Here is a 14,584-nt window from a genome sequence, read left to right as displayed (position 1 = left end):
TATAATGGGCTAATATATTGCAAAAAAAATGTCCTAAGGCTTAAACCGCAAACTGTCAGAAGCTAATATGTTGAAAGGCTAACTAAGCAAATGTGTAACTATATGTAGCTATGTGCCTATATATGGTCAAAGCTATTGTAAGACCTCGAGGAAGAGGATGGGAGCCTTCATCCAGACGACCACCAGAAGGCAGAATAAGACCCCCTAGCAACTATCGGCGCAGACGCAGAGAACACCGGAAGGACACCCAACAACAACAGATAAAAAGGAGGACTGAACTGCGGAGTGGTGTGGGCCGAAGGAGGAGCAGTGACTCCCTGGCTACACCCAGGGCTCCCAGGTGGGTGCAACCCTTTTGTTGGCTTCACTCAGTGCTGTAATTTGCCTATTATCGCTTGCACTATCAATTAATAAATTACATTTAATTTGGACTCACTTGTCGGTGGTTGGTTCCTCACTGCAACTTATAACAGTTCTGCCCCCGTTGCCTCCTCCCTCCTTTTTAATGTCAATCTCACTGCCTCCTTCCCTGGTTCCCTGAAAACTGCCTTGTCATCCCCTCAACCCCTCCCCTGTGTCCTGCCTGTCACTCCGCAGCCCATCCCTTCCCTCCAGAAACTTCTCCCAAGGGTGTTGAGTGATAGGCTCAGGCACCGGGGCCCCTCCCCCGGTTTATCCCCATCGGTTCCCCTACATGTCTGTTTCCCTGCTCCCCATGCCCTCCTGGAATTCCATTGGCAGATGGGCCATCCCCTCCCCTGTTCACTCTGCCCTTTATAACACCTTGCACAGCCCAGTTCTCTGTCTCCAGTTCTCTGGATGCCCTGGGTTGCAGATCTCCTTGGAGCTCTCTAATACAGCTGGACTTTGCCCCCAGCTGGAGTCCCCTCTCCTTCTCCTGCCAGCGTGGCTTCGGTGTCTCGTCCGCAGCAGGCGAAAGCCTCAGCCGCTCTCGCGGCCTCCCGAGGAGCGGGAGAGTGTCCCCGCCGCTCGCTGTGCCAGGGCAAGCCGGGGACTGCGAGCGCCCCCTCGGAGGGGCACAGCCACAGCTGCTGCTCCAGCCGGGCTTTCTGGGCAGATACTCGATAACCACTCAGTCCAGGAACATTCAAAAGGTTCACTGCCCACTCAAAACATTCTTTAGTAGTGTCAGTAGCAATTAACAAACTACCTACATGCTGTAGGACTGTTCCTTCCCCAGGCAGTGATTGCCATAGCTCTAATTCTTCAGCCGATCAATTCCCAAAAACTGGGAATGTTTTTGAACCCTTGATGTAATCCTGGTCAGCTAAGTTGGTTTTTCCTGCCTGTGCAAGGGTTCTCCCATTCAAAAGCAAATACATTTTGACTTTCTTCCGCAAGTAGCAGGCAGAAGAAAGCACCTTTCACATCTATCACTGGAAACCAAATAAAATCATCTCAAAGCATAGCTAGTAAGGTAGTCGGGCATAAATCATTAATTGCCTGTAAATCTGGCACTAGTTTCTAAGTTCCATTAGGTTTCTTTATTGCCAATCTAGGAATATTAAATTTGGACTCCCATTCTTCCAATAATCCTAATGTCAGGAATTTAGTGATTGTTGCCTGTATTCCTTTCCTATCTTCTAATCTTAAAGGCTATTGCTTTCTGACTGCTGGCCTAACTCTTGTCTGTAGCTCGATTTTTACAGGGTCTGCTCATTTTGATTTTCCTGGCCTATCGGTATCCCCTACTCTTGGGTACACCTGATTCAACACTTGCTCTAAAGAGTTTTTATTGTTTGTTGGTCTTGTGTCAATTGTCAGTCCTAATGCTAAAACCAATTTGTCTTCAGGTACCTTAAATTTCATTTTTCTTTTTCTAAAGTGAAGTGTCGCTTCTAAATTTTCCAGCAAATCCCTGCCTAGCGCAGATTTGGGTGAGTTTGGTAAATCAAGAAACTGATGTATTCTCATTTTCTTCTCAATTTTACATTTAAGAAGTTTAAGAAGAATGCATTGTTCTGGCTGGCCAGTGGCTCCTCTTGCTTGAAGACAGTTTTCACTTTTGGGTATCAATGCTTGATTCAAGAGTGAAAATGTGTCTTCAGTATTTACTAAAAATTCAACTTCTTTCTCATTCTTCAGCTGTATTTTAACCAGTGGGCCTGCTAGGGTAAGATCTGCCAGTCTTGGTCATTTCTTATCATCTAGAGTGGCTACAAGAGTTTTGTGCACTGTGTCTGCTAACTCTGGGCACTGGCATTTCCAGTGTCCTTTCTTACAATATGCACATTGATTTGGCCCCAGCTTGGCCTGTGGCTGGTTTGGACCTCCTCTGCCTCTGGAATTTTGGCCCCTGCCTCTGCTTCATCCCCGCCCACGTCCTCTCCCTGGAGCTGATCCAGAGCTGCCACTGTGGCTGCAGGGAGTTCTTTTTCTTTTTCTCTGTCTTTATTATCATACAACTTCTATGCTTTTTCATTAATGCCTTTAAGTCTCTCTTTACAGGCTCTTTCAGCTTCTGAAGTTCCTGCCTGGCATCTGGGCTAGATTGCCCAAACCTCAGGGAAAGGAACTGCTGCTTTCCCATATCCGACCAGGGATCCAGGGCTGTGCGTTTCCGTGCAGCTGCTCAGAGCCTGTTCACAAAGTCAGTGGGTGACTCATGCTGTCCCTGTGTAACATTATATATTACTGACCAATTTATTGCTTCTGGAATGGCATTTTTAATTCAAATTTGACTAGTTCCTGGTATCTGGCTACCATTGCACAGCTGCCGGCATCATTTGGGTCCCACAAAGGGTTTACAGTAGGAAACAGCTGGTCCACTATATCTTGTCAGGCTCCACTAGCAATTTGTCCCTGCACATGGGCTCTGGCTACCTTTATCACCAACTCTTTTGCTGGTTTTCTTAGCTCTGTCAGCATGAAATCGGTATCACCTCAGTCTGGGTCTCGATTCTTGACTATGAACTCAAATTGTTTTGCTACTTTGCTGGGGTTTTCTCTAGAAATTTTAACTTTTTCCTGCCAACTCTTCAGATCACTAGTAGAAAAGCAGAAGTTCACCCATATGGCTTCTCCTTGGGGACCCACTACTTGCCTTAAAGGGGTGACTAAAGGCAAAGCTTTCCTGGTTTTATTCCTTGTGTTGGTTGTCACTGGGGTCTCTGAAATTGTCCCCTCCCCAGGATTATTCATCTCATCCTCACTGCCATTTGGGTTTCATTCAGGGTGCGGAGTGGTTGGGTGAGGGGGAGTGTACCCAAGCTGGCCTGGGGTAACTCGGCTGTAAGGCTTGGACACCTAGAACACAATCTTCCTCATGCTTTTTAGCCAATTTCAAACATCTCTGCCCTATGCTACATGCTGAACATCTCTTTATTTTCTGCCTGTTACTTCTTTCCAAGGTTAGGACTAAAGGGTCCTGTGGGGCCAAATCAAAGCCACATTCTTTCTGCCACTCAGGTTTATTCTCCAGGGTAAAAAACACATCTGCATATATCACATGATCTCATTTTTCTTCTTTTCATAAAAATAACATCAACTGTCACAATGTACGATAATTTAAAGTTCCATTAGGGGGTCACTTTTCACCACTTTCTAACTGATACCAAGGCTACTACCATTGGGTAGACTATTTAATCAGATTATCTTCCTTTGAAAAATTACCCTCTGGGATTCCTCTCAAATCTTTCTCATGTGCTAAAACACATTCTAGAGGACTCTTTTTTTATAACATTTTTACTTCTTGTGTTATTCATTCTTAATGCTATCTTAATTTCCAAACTTACCAGTATGTATTACTACTTCTTCTCTTTGCCTTCTCTTTATGCCCTGTATACTGCACTTAACACACACTGGGTGTCTCTGAGTCACCCACCACCAGTATTCTCTTTTATAGTCCTAACAAGCAACGAAAACAAAAGGATTACACATTCTACACAATCTACAAGGAACTGGGCTATGATTGGACATAAAACAAGTTTCTTAAAACACTGCCTAAAGTAAAACTCAGGAGTATATACTCATGTAAACCCAGAGTTCACAACCCTTGACTTTTGATGTAGTGTCTAAAAGCTTGAGTGACTGCTCGATGTTGTTCAAAGACTTCTCAACCTCAGACGGGCTTGGTGCTGTGCCCATTTCCCTGGGGTGTTGCAGTTTGTGTTTATTTATCAATTATCTTATAATAGTTTGTTTTAATGTACCCCTTGTTTTTCCCAAGTTGGTTTACCCCTAGGTTTTGCCCTCCCTCAAAGCTGTCCCTCATGCCATTCCCCACTCTTTGTTCCAGCTCCTTCCCTGCCTGTCAAGGTAACCCAGCTCTTTATTCCTGAACCTTCCCTGTCAGTTTTGTCTTGGACCAATCCCTGACTGCACCACCCCTTTGGAATTCCCCTATTGCAGGAAACCCCACTGGCCCATGGCACCTACCCTCTCCTCCCATCTGTCCTAATTAGTCCCAAGCAACTGATGTAATCCCCTCGCTCCTGCCCTGCAGATTCCTCTTGCTCAATGGTTTGTATCCACCCCCTGAGTTGTACCCCTATAAAATCCCGTGCACAGAAGTGCTGGTGGCTCTTTGCTTCTGAATCCTTCCCTTGGGATAAACCTTTGCCTGTGGAACCTCACAATGGAGGAGCCTCCTCCTTCTCTTTTGCCTGCTCCGTGCCGCAGTTATTAGATCCCGAGCCACTGAGCAGTGGCTCATCAGGTTCAGCCGCAGGCAGAGCCCACGCCTTGGCCGTTCCCCACTCCTGGCACAGCGCCGGAGTTTTCCCCAGAGCCGGCCCGGGCTCCGCTGGGCTGCGTCAATGGGGAACCTGTGCCAGTGCCTGACCGTGCTCTGGGTGAAAAACCTTTTCCTGATATGGAAATGAAACTTGCCCTGTCCCAGCTCCCTGCCCTTTTCTCGAGTGCTGTCACTGCTCCCAACAGTGACGAGAGCTGCAGCAGCCCCTCTGATTCCCCTCAGGAGGATGTTGGAGACCACAGTGACGCCCTTTACTCTCCTCCAGGCTGAACAGACTAGAGTGGCCTCAGCTGCACCTAGGGCTGCCCCTCCAGACCACACTCCATCCTTGCAGTCCTCCTTTGCATTCTGGCTAATGGCTTACTATCTTTTTATATTGTGGTGCCCAAAACTGCCCCTGTCTGCTTACAGCACTTCTCCTGGCTGCTGCTTCAGGGTGCAGGCACTGTAATCAGAGACACTGAACAGCTTCTCCTCCCAGAGTTATCCTTATCCCCTGTACTTCCACGTGTCTGCCTTCCTGTTCACTGGGGAACCTCCCCATTTGTGGCCACCCATTGCTGTGCTCAGCAGGGACACAGTTTTGTTTGGACATGAGCTGCCACAGCCAGACAGGCAGCAACTAAAGCTGAGAATATCAGAGCCTGGGCAGATTCTATTTTTCCCAGAATGGAGGAAAGAGAGTGAGTAGAGCACAAGGAAACATCACAGTGTTACTTTGCAATCTAATTGCCCTGGGAAACTCAGAAAGGGATGGTGTTGTGGTGCTATTGCCAATGCCTTCCATGAAAAAAATACATTTCAGGAAGGAGCAACATGATCTGGCAGAGACCAAGTCTTGCCAACAGTTTCTCCAGGTGCTCTGGACATCATCACCTGCAGGAAGGAGCACAGCCCACAATGCAGGTGGGCTTTGGCTCCCTGTGGCACAGAACCCCCCCAGGGGCACAGGTCTCTGGGGCAGGAGACGGGCACCAGCGCTGCCAGGGCTCCGGGGCTGGCAGCTCTGCTTGGGCGGGGACTCTGCCACAGCTGCTGCTGTCAGCGCTGCCCGGGCCCCAGGGCTCCTAGCAGCATTCGTGCCCGGGCCCACATGTTCCTTGTGCATGTCACACCTGCAGGTTTAGGATGGCCACGGGCCGGGACGTGTCCCAAGGAGGCCGTGCCAGCTTCCCTGGAAGGCCCCATGCCCTTCCTGGCGCGGCTGCGTCGGCAGCCCTGGGGGCTCCTTCTGCTGCCCTGAGCCCGCAGAGCAGGGCAGCGTTTGCTGATGCTCTGAGCCCTTCCTAAAGATCCTGTGGGGCTGCCTTAGACAACTGGGGCCAGGCATTCCTTCCAGCCTGGGCCACTTGGGCCGGGCTGGGGGCAGCCCCAGGGCAGGCGGCAGTGTGTGCAAGGGCCCTGGGTGGCACGCTGCAGCACGGTCACCGTGGCATGGAATGGAAACCGGTGTCCAAGGCCCCTTTGTTAATAAAGCCTCTTATTTGGCCTTATCATAAAGCAGAGCACTAGGGCTCAGGAGCTCAGTCCCTGGGTAGGGACCGGGTGCCCGAAGCTAGCTCGCTCATGCCAAGGCCGCAGGGCTACCATCTAGCAAGCATGGTGATTATCAGCTCTATAGTGATTGCAAGCTCTCAGGATTTCAGCTCTGCTTGCTAGGTAGTGGTGCCCTGGGCTTGAGGCTGCAGCAGACGGAGAGAGAGGAGAAGGAGAAGGCGCAGGCTGTTCCACGGAGATGGCTTTATTTGGGGAGGTCCGTGAAGGGTCTCTGCTCTTCTTCTTTCTCCCCTAATGGGGTACAGTACGCTTCTTTTATAGGGTTGGAAAGGATCCAAGCTTGACCAATGGGTAAGGGGTTAACATGACATTGCCTTATAGGGTTACAGAGGTAGGTTAGGGGGTGGAGGACAGAAAAACAGGAATTTTCTTTTGCTGTTTCAGCATTCCTATTGTTCATATCCTCCATGGTACTTTTCCTAAATCTATGGGGTTTACTACAACTCCACTTTCTGTTTTTACAAAAAAGGCGTTCGTTATAGTTCTTTTGAAACAGTGAACAAGGCACGAGAACATAGCTAACACAATAACAACTACAAGGAGAATCAACAACATTCCCTTAACCAAGGATGCAGCCCATCCTGTTAATCCCCATTGCCCGAAAAGTTCATTGACCCAGTCTGGGATTCTTTCTACTTTCAAGTCCTTCACGAGATCTTTCAGTTTCTGGATGTTCGCATGGATGGATTCCGAGCGTGAAGAGAGGTTGAAGCAGCACATCCCTTCGAAGTCTTCACAACCGTGTCCATGGGCAAGCAGCAGGAAGTCGATTGCTGCTCGATTTTGGAGAGAAGCCTGTCTTGTGGTTTCTTCTTCCTTTAAGAGATCACTCAAGGCTGCAGATGTAGCGTTAGCTTGTTTACTGAGCCAGCACCCAAGGTGATTGATTTCACCGAGGGCCTTAGCTGCAGCTACCCAGGGTAAAAACAGGGAGACAGCAATCTTTTTTGGTTTGTTCCAATCGTATAATTTAGGATCGCAATTTTCATCAAATTCAGTGTAGGACCTTTTTTGTCGTTTTGATTCGCTTTCTTTTTTCCAATTATGTAACAGGGTGATGTTTGGGGTAAGGGTAGAAAGTTTTCCAAGGGTACAGGGACCTCCCTGGAGTCGGGAGGAGATCCCAGCCCATACTCTGTCACCACAGATGAGAAACATTCCCTTGGGTAATACTTTGGGATGGAGAGAGGACACAGAAATCACGCGAGCCGTGTAATTGCACCAATCGTGAGAGTTATAGGCTTTGTTAATTGGTGATATCTCTTTTCGATATGTGTTTTTGTTCTGGTCAATTTCTGGCCAATTGTTTTTTGGACGTCTAAAGTAAAATTTGACGCAGTATGTGGCCTTAGAGGACCCCAACAGATCTAATTCTTGGGGTTCCTCTCGAGCATCTGGCAGAATTTTTGTCCACTCGTCCGAAGTATCAACCACATTGGGTCTCTTACCTGTGGTGCGGAGGATCTCTGAGTTACAGACAGGCCAGTCATCTGCTACAAAGGGAATTCCTACTAGACATGTGGAAAGTGGGTTATCAATGCTTCCCATGGACAAGCACATGTTGTCCTGTTTTAATGTTTTTGCTAAGGTTACCCAAACATTATGGCTGGGCTGTGGGCTAATCCAGCCGAAGGCACGCGGTACGGTGAAGAACATCCAGGCAGCAGTGAGGACAGCAGCAACGGAGATATTTTTCATCTTTGGGCAGGAATAGGGCTTCTGATAGGGAATATGAGCAGAATTTGTTATCTTTATGATGAGAGGGTTTTCTGCCTTTTTCTTTTCTTGTTCCCCTCCTCCCCCCCTTTTTCTTTTAATTTCTAAGCTACACTATGGGAGGAGGAGTGGGTAGAGGGTTAAGGGGTTTTAAAAGTTAGGGAGAGGGAATAACAGTGGTTTTTTTTTTTCTTTTTTCTTTCTTTAAATATAAAAAAAATCCAGTGTAACAACATATAGTTCAGAGAACACTTTTGTGTTAAGGCTATCTATGGTCTGATGCAGCAGACTGTTGCTTAGCTTTTCAGTTTTGTCTGCTGTCTTGTAATGGGGCGGTCTGTTCTTGTGTTTGTGGGTATTCGGCGACGTCTTCGTCTCCAGGCAGAGCTGGTTTGGTTTTGAGGTGGTCTTGTGTTTGCCTCAGGAGCGTTCTTGTCCCCGTTTACAGGAGTAGTGTTCTCAGTGCCTAGGTATGGCTTTATGTTTTTTCCTGGGTACCACCTTGGACCAGATGGTAGTAGCACGCACGCATATCCTCTACCCCAGGTAATCAACTGGTGAGGCCCAGAAATTTGGTGTGTTTCAGGGTCCTTCACGAGCACAGGTGGTTTCTCAGTGAGCTTTGCTTGGGTGGTATTTGCAAAGTGGCGAAGTATTGGTGGGTCAGGCTCTGATGCTGTACAGTTCAGGAAGTTGATGACGTAGAGAGCCTTGCAAAGTCTTTCCACTGGAGATGTGATTCTCGTGTCTCTGTTCTGTTGATCAAGGACTCTTTTGAGGGTTTGATGTGTCCTTTCCACGATGGATTGTCCTGTGGGGTTTACAGGTATGCCGGTCTTGTGTGCTATTCCCCATTCATTGAAGAACTCCTTTAACTTGCGGGAAGCGTAGGCTGGTCCATTATCTGTTTTAATCTCTTTTGGTACACCCAGGGTGGCAAAAGCGAGGAGAAAGTGTTTTATTGTGTGCATGGTATTTTCTCCTGCATGTGATGATGCAAATACTGCTCCTGAAAACGTGTCGACCGATACATGCACGTATTTTGACCTTGCAAAAGGTGCAAAGTGAGTTACATCTGTCTGCCACAGCTGGCAGCTATTCAGACCTTGGGGATTGACTCCTGTCCCCATGGATGGTATCTGATAATTCTGGCAGTTCGGACATGTAGCCACGATAGCCTTTGCCTGATCCTTTGAGAGCTTAAACATTCTCATAAGGGCAGGTATATTTTGATGAAAAAATGCGTGTGACAACTCTGCCTGGGCAAGGATGTTAGGAACATTAGCAGTTTCTGCTGCCATTGCTAATGCATCCACTTTCCTGTTGCCTTCTGCAACAAAACCTGGGAGGTCTGTGTGTGACCTCACATGCATTATATGGTAAGGTTGCTTTCTGTGGGAGATTAGGTATATTAATTTAGAGAGCAGTTGGTACAACTTTGGATTAGAGACCTCTTTGAGAAGAGCATGTTCTGCTCTCATCGCTATCCCAGCGACATAAGCTGAATCTGTAACCAGATTGAAAGGCTCGTTTTTAAACTTTTCAAAGGCTCTGACAATAGCTGCTAATTCTGCATTCTGTGGAGATCCCTCCACTATTTGTATGTCAGAGTGCCAATCTTGTGTTTGGGGGTCTCTCCATGTAACCACCGACTTGTGGGAAGACCCTGAGCCATCTGTAAAGAGGGTTAGAGCCTTGAGAGGTTTTCTACTTTGGATTTGTTTTGGAATCAAATGGAAGGTTACATCAGGGTTAAAAAGTTTGTGTTTTGGGATCTTAACTGAAATTTGGCCCGTGTAGCTATCCAGGGCAAACTGGAGGCTTTCATTGGTCTGGATCAAATCCTCAAAGTCTGTAGGAGTTATTGGTAAGTATATGCATTCAAACTCACAACCTGAAAGAGAGCGAAGGTGAGTCCTTGCCTTTTTTATTAAATGTGCTATGACCTCCTGGTAGGTGGTGAGTGTCTTTGTAGGCTGGCTACTTGTAAAGACCCATTCCAGTATCAACAAAGGGTCTCAAAGCTGGGACTCCCATTGGAAAATCAGTCCATGGAATCGAGGTGCTTTTCCCAGGATGATGAACTGGAAAGGCAGGCTGGGCTCGAAGCGATGGGTTTTGCGTGAAGACAGGGCTTCCTGGACTTTGGTGATGGCACCTCTGGCTTCTTCTGTGAGAGTGCAGGGAGAGTCCAGGTCCTTAGGTCCACAAAGAAGGTTGAACAAGGGAGCAAGGTCCTCTGTTGTAATTCCTAGCAGTGGACGTACCCAGTTGATGGATCCACAAAGGCTGTGTAAGTCCCTGAGGGTTTTTGGGTCGTCATTTATGGTGAGCTGCTGAGGTACGATGGTCCTTTCCCGGATCTGGACTCCAAGGTAAGTCCATGGCTTGGTGTACTGGATTTTGTCCTCACGAATCTCCATTACTGCCTTTTCTATGGTTTCAATAGTCTTTTTAACTGTTTTGTCCAAGTAAGCTTTGTCTGAAGCACACACCAGGATGTCATCCATATAGTGATGGATGATAGCATCGGGGAATGATTTCCGAATGGGAGACAGGATGTGAGCCACGTACCACTGGCAAATAGTGGGCGAGATTTTCAGGCCTTGAGGAAGATAACGCCAATGATATCTTTTGAGCGGGGCCTCCTTGTTAAGAGAGGGAACGGAAAAAGCAAACCGTGGAGCATCCTCAGGGTGCAGAGGAATGCTGAAGAAACAGTCCTTAATGTCTATGATAGCAAGTGTCCAGTCTCTAGGCAGCATCGATGGGGAGGGCAGGCCAGGCTGGAGGGGGCCCATGTCCTTGATGATCTCGTTGATTCTGCGAAGGTTGTGGAGAAGCCTCCACCTGTTTGTCCCAGGCTTTGGTAGAACAAAGACTGGAGAGTTCATAGGGCTGTTGGACTCCACTATGTGGCCTTTTGCGAGCTGTTCTTCCATGAGGGTGTTTAGGGCGTGCAGTTTGGCTTTATTTAGGGGCCACTGTTCAATCCAGAGTGGCTTGTGACTTTTCCAGGTGAGACGAGGGGTTTCTGGCAGCGCGCTTACCTCAGTGGCCCCGATTAGAAATCCTGAGTGGGAATACGGAGGGAAGCTCCCCACTGGGATAGAACATCTCTGCCCCAAAGGGTGATGGGGGCCCTTACCACGAATGGACGAATGGTTGCCAGCTTGCCTTCAGGCCCTTCCACAAGGATGTTGTTCTTGCTTCTCATGGACACTGTAGCTCCACCAATCCCTGAAACCATGCCTGCAACAGGTTGTAGATCCCACTGTGCTGGCCATTCTGAGCGGGCGATGATGGTCACATCAGCACCGGTGTCCAGCATCCCTGGCAGGTGGGTCTTCTCGCCTTTGCAGGTGAGGCCGCACTCGATGGTAGGCTTGGATGGTCCCATGACTTGTGCCCACATAGCTGTAGGGTTGAGAGGAATCTGTTCCCTGTGATCCTTTGGGAGTAAAAAGACTTGTGCTATTGGAGTTCCCTTTGAAAGAAAAAATGGTGAGTCTATGCAGTATACCTGGACGAGAATCTCTTGTCCTGGCTGCACTGTCAGCACTTCTGGAACAACGAAGATCTCCTTTGGGCTATTAAGAGAGTCACCTATAATTAAAATGTGCGAAGGACCACCTTTTGGCCCATATTTGCCTGTGGGAACACGGTGAACATTCTCATTATTAAAGTCAATGGACAAAGCAGTTACCAGTTGACGGCGGGTTCCCATCTGGGTTGCCCCGTGGGTTGGATCCTCTTCTTGTGGTCCGGAATGTCCTGGGTTGGTGCGGGGTTGGGTCTGGGTGGCCTTTGATTTGTTGTCAGCACCCGGGGCTCGACCGGGCTGCGCAAGAAGTTTCCCGAATGCTGCTGGTAGCGCTGCTGATTCTGGGGTCTTTGGTAATTGTTACGGTGATATCGGGGGTGTGATCTCTCTGGGCAGTCCTTTATATAATGTCCAAGATCCCCACAGTGATAGCATTTAGCTTGGTCTTTAGAAGCTATTACTGCATATGCCCCAGAAACTCCTTCAGCAATACCTTTAGCAACTGCTTGGGCCACTGTATTTTCCGTGGACATGTGACGTGTACAGCATTCCAGCATTTGCTCTATGGTGGGGTCTGTGTCCATGGGTAGAGACCTCAAAATGGCTTTGCATTTTTCATTTGAGTTACACAAGGCAAGTTTACATAAGAGTTCCTTCTTTGCCTCTGTGCTCTCTATCTGTTTCTCCAGAGCATCTCTAAGTCTGTCCACAAATTTGATAAAACTTTCATCTGTCCCTTGTTTAATAGTAGAAAAATGCATTGTTGGCATTGACTCATCATGCACGAGAAGTAAAGAGGTTTTTGCTGCGAGAGCAATGTCCTGCAGTGCCTCTTTATTCAAGGTTTCCAATTGGTCTGCTGGTTTCTGTAAGTCACCTTCACCAGCTAGTTGAGCTACCGTAAAATTCGTCTTATTAGCATCCGCAGAATATGAATCTGATAATGTTTTTAAATGTCTTTTCCAATGCCTGTCCCATAACAAATATTCTGCTGGGGACAGGAGGCAGTGTGAAATATTTTTTACATTGTGGGGAAGTAAGACATGTGCTGAGAACATGGCTCCTAAGAAATTTCTAAAAATATGTGAGCTTCGCCCATGTTCTTTGGCTATATTTCTTAATTGCACTAGTTCCTTGTTCGAGTTAGCTTTCCACGTCTTTATAGCGGACTCGCCACCATTCCGTCCTTGCTTATATTCTACTGGGAAAGCATTAATTTTCTGTGCCAGCTCCCAGTCTCCAGCCTTTGTCGCTTCTACTTTAATAAGAGCCCATGGATCCATGTGGATCGTATCAGAATCAGATTCACTGCAAGAGCTCTGGTCCTCTGAGGAGGACTGAGGGGGGGTTGCTATCTGTGACTTATGCTTTTTTCGTTTAGAAGCGTTTTTCAAAGGCTTCAATGGCTGGGGGGGAGACATGGCATGACCTGGCTGGGGGGAGGCGCCAATGGAGCTGGGATCGCAGCACAGCACACACAGGACTGGGTGGGGGGGGTAGCACTTTGGGGGGTGTCTGGGATTCCATTGGGGTGGCATTGAGGGTGGGCGGGGGGTTGGGGGCATGCCTGGTGGGGGCAGGGGGGCTGGGCGGGGTGAGGGTGCGGGCATGGGGGAGTGGGGGTGAGCAGGCAGTGGTACCAGTCTGGGGTGCCGCAGTTACGGGGTGGTGTGGTGGGACTGTGCTTGTGTGAGGTGTCCCTGCTGTGGCAGGCAGGGAGCAGGGGGAGGGGGCAGGGATGGACCCGGGCTCGGGAGCGGCGGGGGTGAGGCTCGGGGAGCCCTTGGGAGGGGCTGGGCCGGTCAGAGCCGGGGCAGGGGGAGCGGGGGCGGGGGGTGCGGCGACGGGAGGGACGGTGGGGGACACCAGCGCGGGGATGGGGGGGGCCGCAGCGGAGGGGGGCAGAGCCGACACAGGGGTGGAGGGGGCGGCAGAGGCAGGAAAAGGGACCCCCGGGACCGGAGGCAAGGAGGAAGCCGAGCTGGGGGTAGGGGGGATGTGTGGAATTACAGATAAGAGAGGATCCGCGGAGTTGGGCAGCGCAGGTCCCGCAGGGGTGGAGAATGTGGGAGGGGGAACTGTGGTGGGCAGCGTAACCTCTGCTTTAGGAGTAACGGAGGCGAGAGGGACTTTAGGAACGAAGGGGTGGTGTGAGATATGCAAGTGACATTCCTCTGAGTCCTTATCAATCTTGTTAGTATTTGAAGAGGAAGTGTCTGTTACCGACTACAAAATCTTTTCTCTGTTAAATCTTTCAACGGTTTTAGTTATTATATGGAATAAAGGCAAATAGTTACAGAGAAATCCTGGTTTGTTTGGGAGATATATATTGTGTTCCCGATCATATCCCAAAACGAATTTTCAATGACTGCTTTCTTATCAGTATCAGGGTATTGCGAAATAATCCAAGTTACAAATTTTTTAAGGTTAGTTTTTGAGAGCTTGCCTTTAGAAAAGGAGAAGTTGTTAGCAGATAAGATTTCTAAAATAGTCAAATATATCTCTCTCTCGGTTTTACTTAGTTTTAATGTACTAAAAATTGTACCCATGTTAATGGTTAGCCCTTCCAGCAGAAAAAACATGAAAAAAAAAGGAAAAAAAAACGAAAAAAAAGTTTTAGAGCCCCGAAGTTATGCACGCAATATTAGCTAATACGTACAGTCCCTGGGGTCCAAGATCTGTGGAAGGGGTCTGCTGCGTCAGTTCTTCTCAGAACTTTCTGTCGTTCAGATGTAAGTTTTGAGTGTCGAACTGACCCTCCTGGGGAAAGGATTTTCTAAAACGAAAAGTCCCTTCACAGAAGGAGCGGCTTCCCAAACAGGCAATCACAGAAAACCCCGGGGGGGTTTCGTTGCTCAACCGACGGATATCGCCTCTGGGGGGTCCGAAGTAGTTGGGCCGCCACTTTAATAAAGCCTCTTAATGGCATTATCATTAAGCAGAGCACTAGGGCTCAGGAGCTCAGTCCCTGGGTAGGGACCGGGTGCCCGAAGCTGGCTCGCTCATGCCAACGCCACGGGGCTGCCATCTAGCAAGCATGGTGATTATCA

This window comes from Agelaius phoeniceus, chromosome 8 (genome assembly GCF_051311805.1).
Source record: "Agelaius phoeniceus isolate bAgePho1 chromosome 8, bAgePho1.hap1, whole genome shotgun sequence".
Taxonomy (NCBI): Eukaryota; Metazoa; Chordata; class Aves; order Passeriformes; family Icteridae; genus Agelaius; species Agelaius phoeniceus.
This window is presented reverse-complemented; position numbering follows the sequence as displayed.